This window comes from Sorex fumeus, unplaced genomic scaffold (assembly GCF_029834395.1).
Source record: "Sorex fumeus unplaced genomic scaffold, SorFum_2.1 ptg000047l, whole genome shotgun sequence".
Lineage (NCBI taxonomy): Eukaryota > Metazoa > Chordata > Mammalia > Eulipotyphla > Soricidae > Sorex > Sorex fumeus.
The window spans coordinates 11,250,657-11,266,619 of NW_026606104.1; the positions used below are offsets into that span (position 1 = coordinate 11,250,657).

Below are 15,963 nucleotides of genomic sequence, written 5' to 3' on the forward strand. Positions count from 1 at the left end.
CTGAGAGCAAATGCAAAACCAGCAGTGACCCCTGAGCATCCCCAGGTGTGACCCAAAAACTGGGGGGGAAGAAAGTAAAAGAAAATGCTATGCACTCAGGGATCACTACTGGCAGTGCTTGGGGGACAGTATGGGGTCCTGTGTACTGAACTGGGATTGGCCACATGCCAGGGAAGAACCTTACCTTTGTACTTTCTATCTCCCAAGTACTACCTCTCAAGTTATATTATGGCTTTTCAGAATTGTCTCATATGTCAAATTGAAAGGAACACAGCAGTTTATCATATTCCCCAGGCACTAACCATTGATAAATGCTTTCATCAAAGAAGTGCCTGAGAGATAGTGCAGCAGGTAGAGTACCTGCCTTGCATGCAGTCGACCTGCATTAACCCCAGGCTCCCCATATAGTCTAAACCCTTGAGCACAGAGCCAGGAGTAACTCTTGAACAATATTGGATGTACCCATCCCTCAAACAAAACAAAACAACCAACCAAACGAAAAAGCAATGTAGGTCATCCTGGCCACCACTGCTAGGTCTGAAAGACAGGTAAAGAAGACAGTAAAAAGGTAAAAAGTCATTGAAACCTCTCAAATAAAATACGTGAGGGAAGAGGGGGCGGGGGAGGGAATGGGAACTGAGTTACAGACCGAAAAGCTACAGAATCGCAGTCAACTGGAACAAATAACTAAACCAAGGGCTTCTCATACATTAAATATACCTGATAGAGCATCTTCACTTTTATCCTCATTTTTGAAGGTAAGCAAACTGAGGCACAGAGAACTTAGCTTACTTTCCTCAGGCTGCACAGCCAGTGCCTGGTAGGGTTAGTAATACTGGATCAGGAATGGTTCTAGCATAGAGCTTGTGGTGGAATCAGATATATGCACTTTGTGACCTTGGAGAACATCTCTGGCTCACCTTCCTGCGGGAGCTTTCAAGTCAAGGATGGCCAGCCTCAACTGTGCATCCTGGACAGTGGCTCAGTCCAGATCTGTATGGCCTTGAAAGAGGTTTTTCTCTTGTAAGATTATGCCTATCTTTAAGCAGAATCTGGGTATAGCTCAAAGACGGCTCAATGGCATCACCTTGCCAGCGTGATGCCTCGAGTTCCATCCTAGCACTATTCCACATGCCTATTGCAAGCCCAGCAGCTCTACTTTGGGGATACCCAGCACCGGAACTAAGTGTATGATTTCCCTCTGTATGCAAGCATGTGTGACCCCTGGACACTGCAACAACAACAAAAAGAGAAAGGGCAAACAAAAATTAAAGTACACACATATGAACAACAAAAACATCTGTCTCCCTCCAACTTTCACCTGTATTAATCCCAGGAGGCCATCAGTCTTGGAGCAAATGAGAACTTCTATCAATGCCTAAATGAAAAAATTAGAACAACTTCAAGAAAAATCTTTTAAAATTGTATTAAAAAGCTAAAGATGAGATCTGTCTTTGGTTATTTTTTTCCATAAGGATAACAAAATGCCATCTATTTCAAAGAAGAAAAAAAATCAAGTTGTTTCAGGTTTTACAATGAAGTATTAGTTTAAAATATTGATGAGAGCAATCAAAATGCAGAGGCTTTTACTTCTTTCAGAAAACTTTAAGTTGTAAATTTCCTTTATCATAGACTGGTTTTGCTAAAAGCTTGTCTAAAGTAGATTTATAGACTATGTTCCTGACAGTGATGAAAGCTTATTGGGAATGAAAACTTCATCTAATATATGACCTTCAAATTTACCTAACAGACTTTTAGGTACCATTTATAAGGTGTAGCTAAATTTTTTTTGAAAGCTATTGCAATATGCTGCCTTTTAGTCTTATTATATATAGTAAGATATACCAAATACTCATCTAGAATTAAGCACACAAAAAATCCATTTACTTGTTCAAACATCTATTACATGTATTATATTTTATTTTACATTTATTTCTAAGATATGCATTGGAAATTATATATTATAATGCACAGTACTTTTACTGAGTAGTGCCAAAATCATTTTTGTAATTGTCAAGTTTTTACTTCAAGGTCTGCAATTTCGTCCGGAAGGCACAAAATGGGAGCAGGGTTCTTTGTCAAAGCACTGCCCTGATATCCAGACCTCACACTGTGTATTTGTAGCTGGGCTGGTCACAACCTCACATTTCTTTGAAAGAGCAAATAATTAGAAACACAAAAAAGGAATCAGAAAATAAATGGACAAAAGGAAACTAGCACCCACCAATCTTTTACTAAGAGAAGTTACTAAAACATTATGGCTTATATTAATAAAATCAAGAAAATTATTTTACTATTAGCACTTTGGGGGGCAAAAGCTTATGGGTGCAGATAATCCTCTTTTCTGTATTTAAAATAATGAGAGGATTATTTCCCTTCTTGACTCACAAATCTCACCAACCAAAACCCCATTTCCCAGTAAGTAATTTTTACAGCTATATCTGAAGAACAAAAAAAGCAGGCAGAGGGTTACAAAGTAGACGGCAACAAGCCAAAACCTGAGTGAGGGGACCAATGGCAGCAGGATCAAGACACCAAAGCCAAGCAGGATAATTCTTAGCTAATTGGACCAACATGGTACCACCCCCTAGGATGTGTATCATTGTCCTCTGCCAATATCTCCACAGAGCAAATCTTACATTCAAAGACCAGAAAAGAGTCCAATTGCTTTTCCTTACACTTCCCACACCTAATGAAATGCTCACTAATCTGATAATTCAATAACCTTTTGATATTCTATTAACATACATCCTAGGAGCTAGAGTACTGACTGTCCTACTTATAAAATAATTTAACACCAAAATACTATTTAAAAATTACTACATTTTACTCATACACCCTTTAATGGTAACCTTTTTTTATTCCCTTAAAAGAAAGTAAAAATCATTTATAATCATACCACCCAGAGTTTACTACTTTTAATATATTAGTATATATTCTTCTATTCTTTTTTCTTGCTGGTCAGAGGGTCAAAGGGATAGTACAATGAGCAAGTCTTGCACATGACTGATACGAATTCTATCTCTGGTACCATATACAGTCTCTGTGATCCATGAACACAGAGTCAGGAGTAAGCCCTGAACACCACTGGGTCTAATCTAAAACCAAAGAACCAAACAAAAAAGAACTATTTTTTGCTGTTAAAAAATCAGAAAAGGGGGGTGGGGAGATAGTATAGTGGGTAAGGCACTTGCCTTGCATGTGACTGACCTAGGGTTTGATCCCCTGCACCCAATATGCTCCTCATCCCCAGTCCACCAGTACTGATCCCAGAGCACAGAGTCAGGAGCAAGCCCTGAGCACTGTCGGGTGTAGCCCCATAACTAAAAAGAGAGAAAAAGATTGAGAAGGAAACAGAGATCACAAACCACACCCTGCTTTGCAAACTGTTTTTCTTTTTCTTGAAATAAAAAATCTAATTTCTGAAAAAAATTCCTTAAAAGTTCTCAATGTAGGGGGCTGGAGTGATAGCACAGCGGGTAGGGCGTTTGCCTTGCACGCAGCTGACCCAGGTTCGATTCCCAGCATCCCATATGGTCCCCTGTGCACCGCCTGGGGTAATTCCTGAGTGCAGAGCCAGGAGTAACCCCTGTGCATCGCCGGGTGTGACCCCAAAAAGCAAAAAAAAAGTTATCAATGTCTATTATATATGTAAACACTGTTCAATGTTTCTAAATGGATGAGTTATTTTATACTTCTATGTACTCAGACTGCATATTATTTGAGTATACAAATTAATGATAGATGAACACTTAAAACACATTTTTTCCAATCATCTTCACATCTCACAAAGATCTGCCAAGCATTAAAAAAAACTGATTTTTCTCTTTAACTGGGTCCTCAACTTCTCATTTTTGGAAGTAGAAAAATATAAATGTTATTCCTAAGAATTCCTACATTACTGTAGTTGATTGCTTCTTCAGTGTAGTTCAATGATCAACAAGATGTATCAACTTTTCTGGGTTAGAGCTATGAAACAAATTACTGATCTAGCTAGTTGAAGTTTAGAGGCAATAGAGGGTGTGAAAACTCAGATTTTTTTCTCTATTCTTCCTAAATTTAATATTCAAGGACATTTTTCATCTTGTCATTTCCAGCAACCAGATCGTGATGAAACTTAGAAATGATGCTCCTAGACATGTAAAATAGTCAACAGGTAGGTTGTGAGGGTGGAAGGTATGTCTCTAAATTGGACATCCTCAGCCTCCTCATGTTAAACAAAATCCAAACTTGATTTTCTGAAGTCAAATAAAATGACTAAGTATTTTTCTCTGTGTATACCCTGGAATCTTTGATCTCTACTGCCCAGCGTTCACAGTCAGGGTGCTTTGTTTATTTTGAGAAAGCAAATCCTTCCTGTTGGTTTTCAGGAAATTGAAGAACACATCTGTAGACTGCTGAAACTTCAATTTCAAATAATTTTAATTTTTAACTATGTTTCACTTTGGAGAATATTTAATTAGGTGGAAAAATTAAATGAAACTGGAGAGAAAGCAGCATTCTCAGACTCAAGCTAAAGGGGTGAATTTTTAAAAAAATGTCTCACATAAACTGTTACACACTCTGTTTCTTCCTGTGAAGAATTTTTCAAGGATTAGATTGTGTAATAGCTTAATGAGGAAAAAATAAAAAGGAAGTGCCCAAGTTTCTCTCAAATATGTAACAGTGTGGAGGAAAGACTAGAGGCTTAAATTTTCAGTTTCCTATCACCTGTTTGGGCTTGTTAAGTTATTACAATAATCTCTAGAATCACTCACCCAGTCCAGACCCATCTTTTATCACTAGCCACACCAATAGGGATTTTACGATGTCATCCCAACTCTTAATAGGAGGCAGAGTGAAAAGGTTTTGAAGAGCAAGCCTTGGGGGGGAGGGGCACGAATACCCCCAACTGAGAAAAATGATGAAATATTTCAAACGACTTTTGGTTTCTCAAGAGGGAGACAAAATGAAGGTATAGTGAAGGATAGGGGAGGGCTTTTATGGGGAGGTGCTGTGAAGAAACTTAGCTGCTCCAGCTTGTCGTATTCACTCCTACAATGCCACACACTTCTAACTAAGAGGGAAGAAATAAACTTGGTTAAAAAAAATACTCCCCCTTCCCTATCTGAGCTCCCTTTTCCCCTAGATGTCTCACTAATAAAAATTTTAAAAAACAGTGAAAAAAATACTCCCATAAAAAGAAAGAAATGTAGCAGATGATGAACAAAAAGACCATTACCTACTTTATGAAATAACCCATCATGTCTCTGAGGCACGGGAAAAGAGAGCCCACCTTCCCAGCGCTGCAGACGCCCAGAGCCATATCTGGCTGTGTCTCCTTTACCCAATATCCCACTGTGGGTCTCACCCATTAGCAAACACGTAGATATGGTCTTCTGACACCTATGCTGGCCTCATTTCAAGGACTTGAGAGTTGTCATGGGGAAGAACTCACAATGATAAACAACAAGAGCCTAGCTACTTTCCTCTTTTATACATTCAATGAAATACAGAAGTTCTGAGAGTGACACGTGAGCTGTGAGAACACTGGTGCAATCTCCTCCGCGGAAAGGGTGGGAAACTGGCACAGAGAGATGAGCTAAGTCCTAAGGCCCTTCTATAGCCATGGAAGAACTAAGAAGTCCAGTTTCCTATTGCGCCTCCTGTCCATCTTTTACCTCCTCCCTCCCCTCAATTGCCTTAACTTCACCACCTAAATTTAAGATTTCAAGAAAGGCTGTGCATTTTATCTTAAAAGGTCATCCATAGTACTCATCTTACTGTATCAACCAGAGAAAGAAAACACCCCATCGTCAATACTTAACCACCAGCTAGGCCTCCAGCAATACAGCACCATTACTCATCCTCAATCAGTGAGTTCCTTTTTTCAAATTAACCCTTACTAACTCTTAACTATCTCTGTCCTCAGGCGCCCTTCTTTCCTCTCAGCAGATGACCTCTACTTTTACTTTTCTGAGCAAACCCAAGCCATTAGAAGTGATTTTTTCTAACTTCTGTCCCTTCTTCTGCACAATCCTTTCCGGTCACACATCTATTTTTCTCCTCTATCCTATCCCAAAGGAATGTCCCTATCCCCTTCTAAGACAATCTCATTGAACAAGCTTGTACCACAGACCTCAAATGCCCTAAGTTAACTGGAGCCTTATTTCAGTAGTTTTTCTATTTAATTTTAGACAGTTTCTTTCCACTATTTCCACTACTCTTCACTATTACTGTCCCCCCCAAACAGAAGCTTCAGTGACCATTACACACACGCATACACTCTCTCTCTCTCTCTCTCTCTCTCTCACACACACACACACACACACTATTCCTTCAAGGGACAAATATGCCTACATCATGGGCATACATGAGTAGGAAAGCATACACATAAGCATGCACACATGTGTATATCCGTATAAACACACTGTCCATGTGGTGGCCTCACTTCTCAATCCCCACCCTTTCTTTTCTCATAATCTTTTAGGTCTTAAACCTCTTCTAACTACCAACCTAAAAACCAAACCCAATCTCCCCTTTTCAAACTTCAGCCTACCGGACTTTCCTGTGGCTGCAGCCAGTCCTGACAGCTTTGCCCTACTTACTACTTGCACGTCCTGGCAAGCTGCTCCCCTGGGCGTTAGACAGCTTCTCTGTAAAAGGCAATGAGCACAATTATTCTGGAAGGACCTCAGAACAATATATGGAACCAAAGAAGCTCTCCTGTTCCCTGGCACCACACCCAGCAAAAGAACTGCCCTGCTGCTCTATGCTGCTATTATTTTTATGAACTTCCTTTATTCTTTTTTCCATTCTTTTGTCTGTCTCAGCCTCTGGTCTCATGACACTCCTGAGGGAGTTTCAACGACATTCAAGACCACAACCAGGTACTCCAGAAACTTCTCAGACCTCCCAAGTTCAAAAGAAATCTCACAGGACTCCCATTTTTATTTCAGAAATGAACTCAATATTATTATAATAACTTAATATTATATATTTATATATCATATATTGATTACTATTAATATATCAATGTTAATGCTATTATTACAATAACTTAATATTATATAACTTAATATTATCTCCCCAAAATTGCTTCCTGACACCTTCAATGAATCTCCCAAGTCTCTTGTTCTTCTCTCTCATTCCCTACCATTTGTTGTTATACTGAGAATATTAAGAACTGCTCCTTTCTCTTAAATGTTAAAGCTGTTTTTTCTATTCCTTTCCTATCAACATTACCTTAACTCCAATTCTCATAATCTTATCTAGATTATTTTAGTAGTGTCTGCCTGCTTCTTTTATATGTATCTTTCATGTTTCTGTCTTCATTTTAATTTTGGGACCATACCTGACTGCACTTAGGGCTTGCTCCTGGCTCTACTGTCATGGATCATTCCTAGTGGTGCTCAGGGACCAAATGTGGTGCCAGGGGTTCAAACCTGGGCTGACTGCATGCAAGACAAGCACCTCGATCCACAGCCTATCTTTCTGGATCCTCTTTTATACTTACGACGTTTTGAGCATTACTTTACCTTTGGTGATTTCACAGTATTGTCAGAACAAAGTTCACACCTCTAGTTAGTACATGAATGGCCCTTAAGCTGCACCAAGAATCTGAACCAATATTCACCTCCAGTCTCTTCTCTTCTGCCCAGCGTCTTCCTGCTCCGCTCATTTATCCTCTCTGTACTCTAAACCTGAGCTTCTGTTCTTCTCTCCCTTGCTCTCTTTTTTTTTTCGTTTTGGGTCACACCCAGCAATGCTCAGGGGTTACTCCTGGCTTTGCACTCAGTAATTACTCCTGGCAGTGCTCAGGGGACCATATGGGATACTGGGGATCAAACCCAGGTCGGCCGTGTGCAAGGCAAACACCCTACCCACTGTGCTATTGCTCAAGCCCCTCCTTCCCCCTTTTTCTTCCTCCCTTCCTTCTTCTGTTCATTCTGGTAAATAATCCTATCCCCCCAATATTCAACACCTAAACCAGCTCGTCTGTAAATTCTTCTCTTGTAAACATGGAATAAACACTTGCAAACAACCCTCTCTTTTGTGTCCCACTCCTTCTTTAATTATCATAATGTATTGCTGTAAAGTGCCACATATTCTAAGCCCCTGGTAATGACTTATGTGTCCATCTTCTGAGGTCAGGCACTTGTCATATTCGCATTATATTTTCGTATCTTAGTACAAAGACCAGAACATGACAGGTAGGAAGAGGAAAAATAAGGGAACTACAATTTAATTATTTTGAATCCGGCAAATGTCTGCAGAATGGATGAAGTAGCATAGTTGTCATTTATTTTAGAATAACTAAAGGAGAGGATGCTGATAAGACAGGTGGGACAGTTGGTGAGGTAAACACAGAGAAACTTGAGTGAGAAACAGGAAATATCTACACTGATCAAGTTATGCTATGAATATAGAGTCAGGTCAGTAGTTGGGGTTACTCAGGTAACTAAGAAGTAGATACATTTGAAGCACAGTCGGAGAAAAATTTTGACAACCCAAGTCCTTGGACTGATTTGCCTAAGCAAGCTTCACTCTCTTAGAATAGTTTGCTTTATCATTTTATCACAACTTGTACAAGTTCAGTAAGCTTTAGTAGTCAGATTACTTCTCATATACCCATGAAGTACTTGGAAAACTGCAGACAAAAGAAAATTTAGATCTAGACTATCACCCACACAATACTAGGACTGATGGCGTAAGACTAAAATGGCCTAAATGATGCGTGTCATGAAATATCTATTTTGAGCCTCGAGACCATAATTTGTCCCTCACAAGAACTTCTAATTTATTTGGAATAACAATTCATGTTATTATAGACAACATGGTTTTATCTCATTTTACAAATTTACCCCAAAATACCCTGTGTTACATAAGCATAGACCTACCTGGCTGCCACTAACTGAAGAACAGAGGAAGGAGACACAGGAATGGGGGACAGAGAGAAGCAAGGAAGGTGGAGAAAACCAGGCCAAAGCTGGCTGAGTTCCCTGATAGTAAAGAGACAGCTATAATTAACAAGCTTTCAAGTATTCGGCCATGTATTACGGCATCACACCTCATAAAACATTCATTCAAAAGCTACAGCAGAAATGATTGCCCAGCTCTGCAAGCACATGCAGAGCACTGAAGAAGAAAGAGAAGTCTTTGAAGTGAGACACCCACTGCCCTCTGAGAGGACCAAGTGTGAAAAGGAATCACAACAGCTTGGAGGAGAAAGTAAGGGGCTGAAGAGAGCAGGGAGGTGAGGCACTTGCCTTGCACACAGCCAAACCCAGTTTAATCCTTGTCACCTCATACAGTTTCCTCAGTAAAGCCAGGAGTAAGCCATAGCACCACTGGGTAAGGCCCAAAAGCAAACGAAAAACAGAAACAAAGAAGGAAATGTGATATGAGGTATGTTAGTATAATATGAATAAAGGGTGTTGCCATAGAAGCAAATCAAACTCTAGGAAATAAGTTTGAAAGGTACAAAAACACACATAGAGAAATTAAAGCAAAGAATCTACTAAAAATAATCTAAAACATTTTAAAATAATACTTTTAAGTGTATACCACTGCTAACAAGATAAGGTTTTGTAAATTTTATTAGCAAGATTAAGACAAATTTCAGAGGCACAGTAATTTAAAGGAGGATCAGTGACCCAGGAACACACATAAGAGCCAACTGAACACTCGGAAAGAGACCTACATAAATGCACATGCATTCAGATGCTGGAGATAGAATAAAAAAATGTGTAGAGGGGACAGAGAGATAGAACAGGGGTAAGGTGCTTACTTTGCATGGCTTAACCTTCAGCACCTCGTATGGTTCTCCAAGCACTGCTGGAGTCACTCCTGAGCACAGAGCCAGGAATGGTCCCCTGAGCATCTCTGTCAATAGCCCCAAACCCGTGCTCAAAAAAAAAATCTGTAGAAAGCTGAAATTATTTGGTAAAAAGTATTTTGACTCACAAAACATGACCATTTTAAAAAATAAAAAGTTTTATGTTTCATATGATAAATTCTAGTTTTAAAATTCGAATAAAAGTAAAGCTAATAAAGCATGTGAGACTCTTGTAAATCCAGATTAGGAGATTTTTTTTAATGACTCAAAAATTGATAGGCCTATATACACGGAAATAAAATATTTTTGCTGCCGTTAATGAAAGACAGTCATAGATGAATTTATCAGGCAAGTTACATACTGAGTAAAAGTAGTCACACTTTATAAAGCTTAAAAGAGTAATTTCTAGATATCAAGAAACTCCACAAAATTCTTTGAAGAAAAAAAGACCCAATCTACAGAATAAAAGGAGATTAAGTAAATGAAGAGATACTCAACCTTACTCGTAATCCAAAATAGGACCAATTTAAACTAAGAGGTATAATTAACATGTCTTAGATCAGCAAACTCAGCAAATTTGTTAATGGAAATAATCGCTGTGCAACACTGATAATGATAGAAACCTGAAAATAATCCACGAGGTTTCTAGTAAAATTTCAGACTTACCCAGAAATACTGCTAGTGGGCAAGCTGCCTCAAGAACTCTGATAGGGACCAGGGAAATGGCTCAGAAGGCGACAGTGTAATCCCTGGCTACAGAAGGACCTGGAGTGATCCCCTGTACTGTGATGCCCCTGAGTACCATCTGGAGCAATCCCCACGCAATGAGCTAGAAGTGCCCCCCGAAACAAGCAACACATGTAGAAAGAAATGGAAGCCAAGAGATTCAATATACCTAGGAGGAAAAAATGAGTAGAGGCCACAGAAAACCCCAAATATCCAGGAAATGTTGACTCTCTCAGGTCTGTATTCTTACCACTACTTATTTTCTGTGGTTTTAACATAAGCGCTGCAGAAAATGTGGGTAAGACTAAACAAGTGTCATCCCTTCTATTTTTCAGTAAAGGGAAAGAAAGAGAAAGAAGCAGATATACAGAAGAGCAAACCCCAGAGTGGGGAGTGACAGATGCAGTGGGGGACCGACAGTCCCGGATGTCAGTTCAGGCTTTCGCTAGTCCGTAGGACTTGATTTAGCTGCATCCATGCCTGACTCACTTTCTTTACCAATGAGACAGGCACACAACCTCTCCAGTCCATTTCAGGAGGACTGGGCAGACTCTTTGCCAAGTGTCTAGAACACACAAGGTGTTCAATAATAGGAAGTGATTTTGCTTTGACCAGAAAAGTAACATCCTGTGCTAACCCTAATAGATTTTGGTGTCTGGCCTAACCTGTTTTTAGCAAAACACCAAAGTTACAGCAACAGTCATGGAAACCAGAGAGGCTGCTTGGATATGAACTTGTTTATCAATTTTGTTTTGTTTTTTACCACAAGACAGAGATGAAGAATATCTTCCCTACCATAAACCATCCCAAAACTATGGTTATGGCCAGGAAGCCTCTTTCAGTTTCTGAGAAATGAAGGTGGCAGAGGTTATGATAGTGGTGAGCCAGCATCTTGGGACTGATTCCAGACTGCACGTGTGGGCAATTGGCACAGGAGAAGAGTGAGGAAAAGAAACTGAGGAGAGATCCAGTAACCCATGAAAGAGCAAGATTTCAAAAGCTGACCATTAGTAACAATAACTGAGAAATAGGATCGGATCCAAAGTCAGGGTTTTCACATAGTCTATTTAATTTTAAGTAGCACTGCAGCACTGTCCACCCATTGTTCATCGATTTGCTTGAGTGGGCCCAGTAACGTTGTGAGACTTGTTACTGTGTTTGGCATATCGAATACGTCATGGGTAGCTCGTCAGGCTTTGACGTGCGGGCGAGATGCTCTTGTAGATTGCCGGTATCTCTGAGAGGGGCAGAGGAATCGAACTCAGGTCGGCCCTGTCGGCCACGTGCAAGGCAAACACCCTACCCACTGTGCTATTTTAAGTACAGAAAAGAATTCCGCTGGGAAATTTTATAATCTGCTATACATTTTAAGTTGCCACACAGGTATTTGCAGCCTGCAGCAGTTGGTTAATTTTGCCTCTGATTTCCAACCTGAAGGCTAGCAGAGGTCTACCGACTAAATTTCAATCTGCCTCTCTCTTCCTCACACACAAGTGCATCTATATAAACACAAACATATGTGTTACTATTTACAGAGGCAAGGTCATACAGTGGTTATTATTTATAATATACATTTGCTTGAGTGATACTAAATGGTAACCTTATCACTAAATACTTGTAGTATGTAAAACTTTGAAACAAGACAAAATACCTGACATATTTTTGTATTAAACAGAACTGTCCTGATTTCATAAGGGCTGAAAACCACTACTTTGTTTAAAATTCTCACGGGAGAAAATTTTTATAGGAAAAGAAAAAAGAAAGTTAAAAAAAAAAGAAAAGAAAAAAAATCCTAACTCATGTTTATCTCCCAATTCTCTCTTGCCCACTAATTTTTCTTTGGTCTTTAACATCAAAGCTTTCATCCTTAGCCCTTCTGTTGAGACATATAGCTAGTTCAGCAAGCCAATGCAAACTGACTATCACAGATAAAAATGGTAGTGCAGTGTGCCTTAAGAAAGTACACATACATCACTTCATTTCTCTCTGGAAAGAAAGACCACTCACTTTTTTTTTTAATCTTTCCTCCCTCCCTTCTTCCTTGCCTCTTTATGCTTGACACAACCTTATAGAAGAGAAGTTACTGATTACAACACATCCTAACTGTTGAAAATAAAATAGATATTTTGTCCAACATTTCCTAAGGAAAAATGTATTCCAAACTTTAATTTATCTAGAAGCAAAATAAAACCCTAGATAAAATGAATCTCAACTTTTAGTTTTTTAATGAAAAACTTTTTTCCATTTGGGAGGTGCTTCAGAAATTGTTAATATAACTGAAAATCTGCAAGTAAGGGTTTTCTCATGTCACTCTGTGACATGAGCTTTTCAGTGGGTTTCCCTGACCAGAGCTATGGATGGCCGACATGCAGTATATATAACAGTGAGCGGTGAGAGAACCAGGGGCACCTTTCATTATTTTAAAACTATCGTAGAAATAAACCAGAATCCTCTTAAAGCCAGAAAGTACTGGGGTTAAGGGTTAAGGCACATACCCAGGCTGACTCCCTGGCACCACCCACATGGTCCTTCGAGCTCAGCAAGGACTCAGCCCCAGACAACCCTGAGCACAGTCAGGTGTGCCCCTGTCAGGCTGACTGTACCTTGGCACCTCTCGGCATGGTCCAAATAATGCTCAATACCTCAGGCCCTCAAAGCATTACATCTTTGAACTGTGAATGAACTACTGGCTAGAATTGGCCAGGAACTGCTGAGAGGGCTCTCAGACCTCCTGGCACACTTGGGGACCCCTCCCTCTCCCTCCCATCCTATCCTACCCAAAATAAAAGAGTTTTGGTCCCAGAAAATAAATCACACTAATGCAAACACAACTGAATCTAGTCATAGCTACAGAGTAAGTGTAAACTTACAATCATGGAATAAATCAAACAACTCCTGTCCCTCTATGTACAACTCCTGTCCCTCTATGTCCTTCTATGTACACTTATGTGTACCTAGGTGAAGAGAGGACTGAGAAAAGATCTGGAGACTTTGGCCACAGTAATTGTCAATGTTTATTAGATAGATCCCTTTGGAAAAGCCTAAGGACCACTGAATCTGTATTTTAATCCCTTCCCTAGGCAGCAACTGTTACAAATGAGCCAAGGCAAAATTAAGACTCTTGTTTAAACCCAACAAGATATAATCTCTGACAAATCATACTTTATCGGCCTCAATTTCCTCTTTCTATAAAATGGAGCAAATAAAGCCTATTTCACCAGGATGTTAAAAGGAGAAAACAAACTGTCAATGAGATACAACCAAGAAAATGAGGATGTAAAGCCAGACATTACTATTCCTGGACTTAAATTCCTCTAGGGTGGGAGTAAATCCTGTTCCTAAATAGGGCACAGGTTTGGAGGGGCACAAGGCCATCTATTTTATCTTGAAGCAAAGTGACAGATGCTAAAGAATGCTCTCAAAGAAATTAAACAAGCCAGACAACTAGGATTATACCTACGTATAAAAATAGAGGCAAAATATTGTGGTTGTATAGATCTTTCAAGAATCTCTTACAAAATGACTTGTTTTCTCCACCCACTCTCCTTTTACAATTTTTTTTGTTTGTGCTTTGGGCCATACCCAGCAGTACTTGGGGCTTATTCCTGGCTCTGGGCTCAGGGATCATTTTTTGAAGGTGCCAGGAATCAAACATGGATTCGCCCTGGGCAAGGCAAGTGCCACCCACTGTACTATCACTCTGGTCCCCTGTTTTCTCTTTAAATTTCAAGATATATTTGACAAGAGTACATTTCACAATTTAGTTAAAATCTAGAACTCCTTATCTGCCCAAAAACTAAACTGCCCAATTTTCACAGTGTATCTTAGTTACTTACTGTGTCTGGCATATCGAATACTCTCGGTAGCTTGCCGGACTCTCCGAGAGGGGCAGTTACTTATTGCTAATACAATTATGCCAATTACTTACATTACCACAATGATGAGAAAAGCTATGTTAAAAATAATTGGGTTCCAAAACATTACTGAAATAATACGATATAATTAAAATTGCTTGCATACTATCAATGTTGGGGAGGGGGGAGATAGGAAAATAAATTAACTGGCCCTTGACTATAAAAGATGCTACTTACAAACCAAAATTGTGTAATATGTCCCATTAGAAAACCGTCAGCATTAGAGTGGCATAGTCAGTACACAACATAATGAGTTTAAATTCTACAGCTAACTCTGCTTCCTGAGGAAGCCTCTATCATCTCTTCCCCCACCACCACCACCTCCCGCCTGCCTCCCCGTCCTCTGCCTCCCAACAAGGTGAAGAAGTTGAGTGCAGTTTGGATGACAACTTCGAGAATTTTCTTTAGCATCTGTCACATTCAAATCGTGTGACTCCATACTCTTCCCTCCTGCTCTTTGCAGAATCTCACTTTCTTCCCCTCTGGGCTTTTACTCAAGCCCAGAGTTCCTCCAAAATAAAAATTAAGAAGGTGAAAATGTTCAAAATATTGTTCAGAACTCTTCCTCATATCTGAGGTCATACAGTCTTTCCATCAGACTTATTCTTCTTAAGTAATCACCTCCTTTAGGGTGTTCTACTTCAATCTGGAGTTTCAGCAGGTAGGAAAATAAGAGGAGAAAATACAGGGGAGGTGAGAGGTTTTCATGGGGGGGGGGGGGGGGAGGTCATTGGAACCAAGAGAAAGGAGCAGCCAGGGAAGGAAAAGGCAATTAGCCAAAGACTGTCCTAAAATCAATCCTTTTCACTGTGGTTTTCTTTTCCACCTTGGAACCTATGAGCTGAAACAAGTCATGGAGGGGAAGTGATATCCACCTCTTGTGTCTGCAGAGTCCGTCTTAATTTTACTCTTATGAAAATCGGGATTTCATGACTGCTGGAGAGGCTGGCTCCTACCTTTGAAAGTGCCATCTGTCCGTCTCAACAGACCAGCCTGGGCAGTCAGGGCAGAGTTAACAGACCAGACATCAAACTCCTCCTCACCTCCCCAATCCTGGTTGCTACCTTGCGGGGGAGAGGGGCGGTGAGGAGGGGGTCATGTGCCTAATGAACTCCTCCCTCATGCCTACCTTCCCAAACTTAGGAAGCAGGGAGTGGGGATGGGGGCCATTTCCAGCCTTGCGGAGGAGAGGGTTGGCACCTGGACACGGAAACCCTCCAATGCACCTTACACTTCACCTACAAGCCATCCTCTTTCTCCCCTTAGCTCGCGACCCTCCCCCCCCACACACACACCCTCAATACTCTTCTTCATTACCCTCCACTTCTCTCTCCCCAACACACACACACACACACACACACACACACACACACACACACTTGTGTCGACAACCCCAGGCGACAACCCCAGGCTCGCAGTGAAGGAACAAAGAGCCCCTGCTTCAGGGAGAAAGAAGAAGGAGGAGGAGGAAGCCAGGCTAGAGAGGGCAGCTGGGGACTCTGGATG

General features: G+C 40.3%; 1 protein-coding gene across 6 annotated transcripts in view; it reads right to left on the minus strand.

Moving 5' to 3' along the window:
- The window catches only part of LRRC8D (leucine rich repeat containing 8 VRAC subunit D), a 122,229-nt gene that overhangs the window by 79,965 nt on the left and 26,301 nt on the right, over window positions 1-15,963 (minus strand). The window lies entirely within an intron of this gene.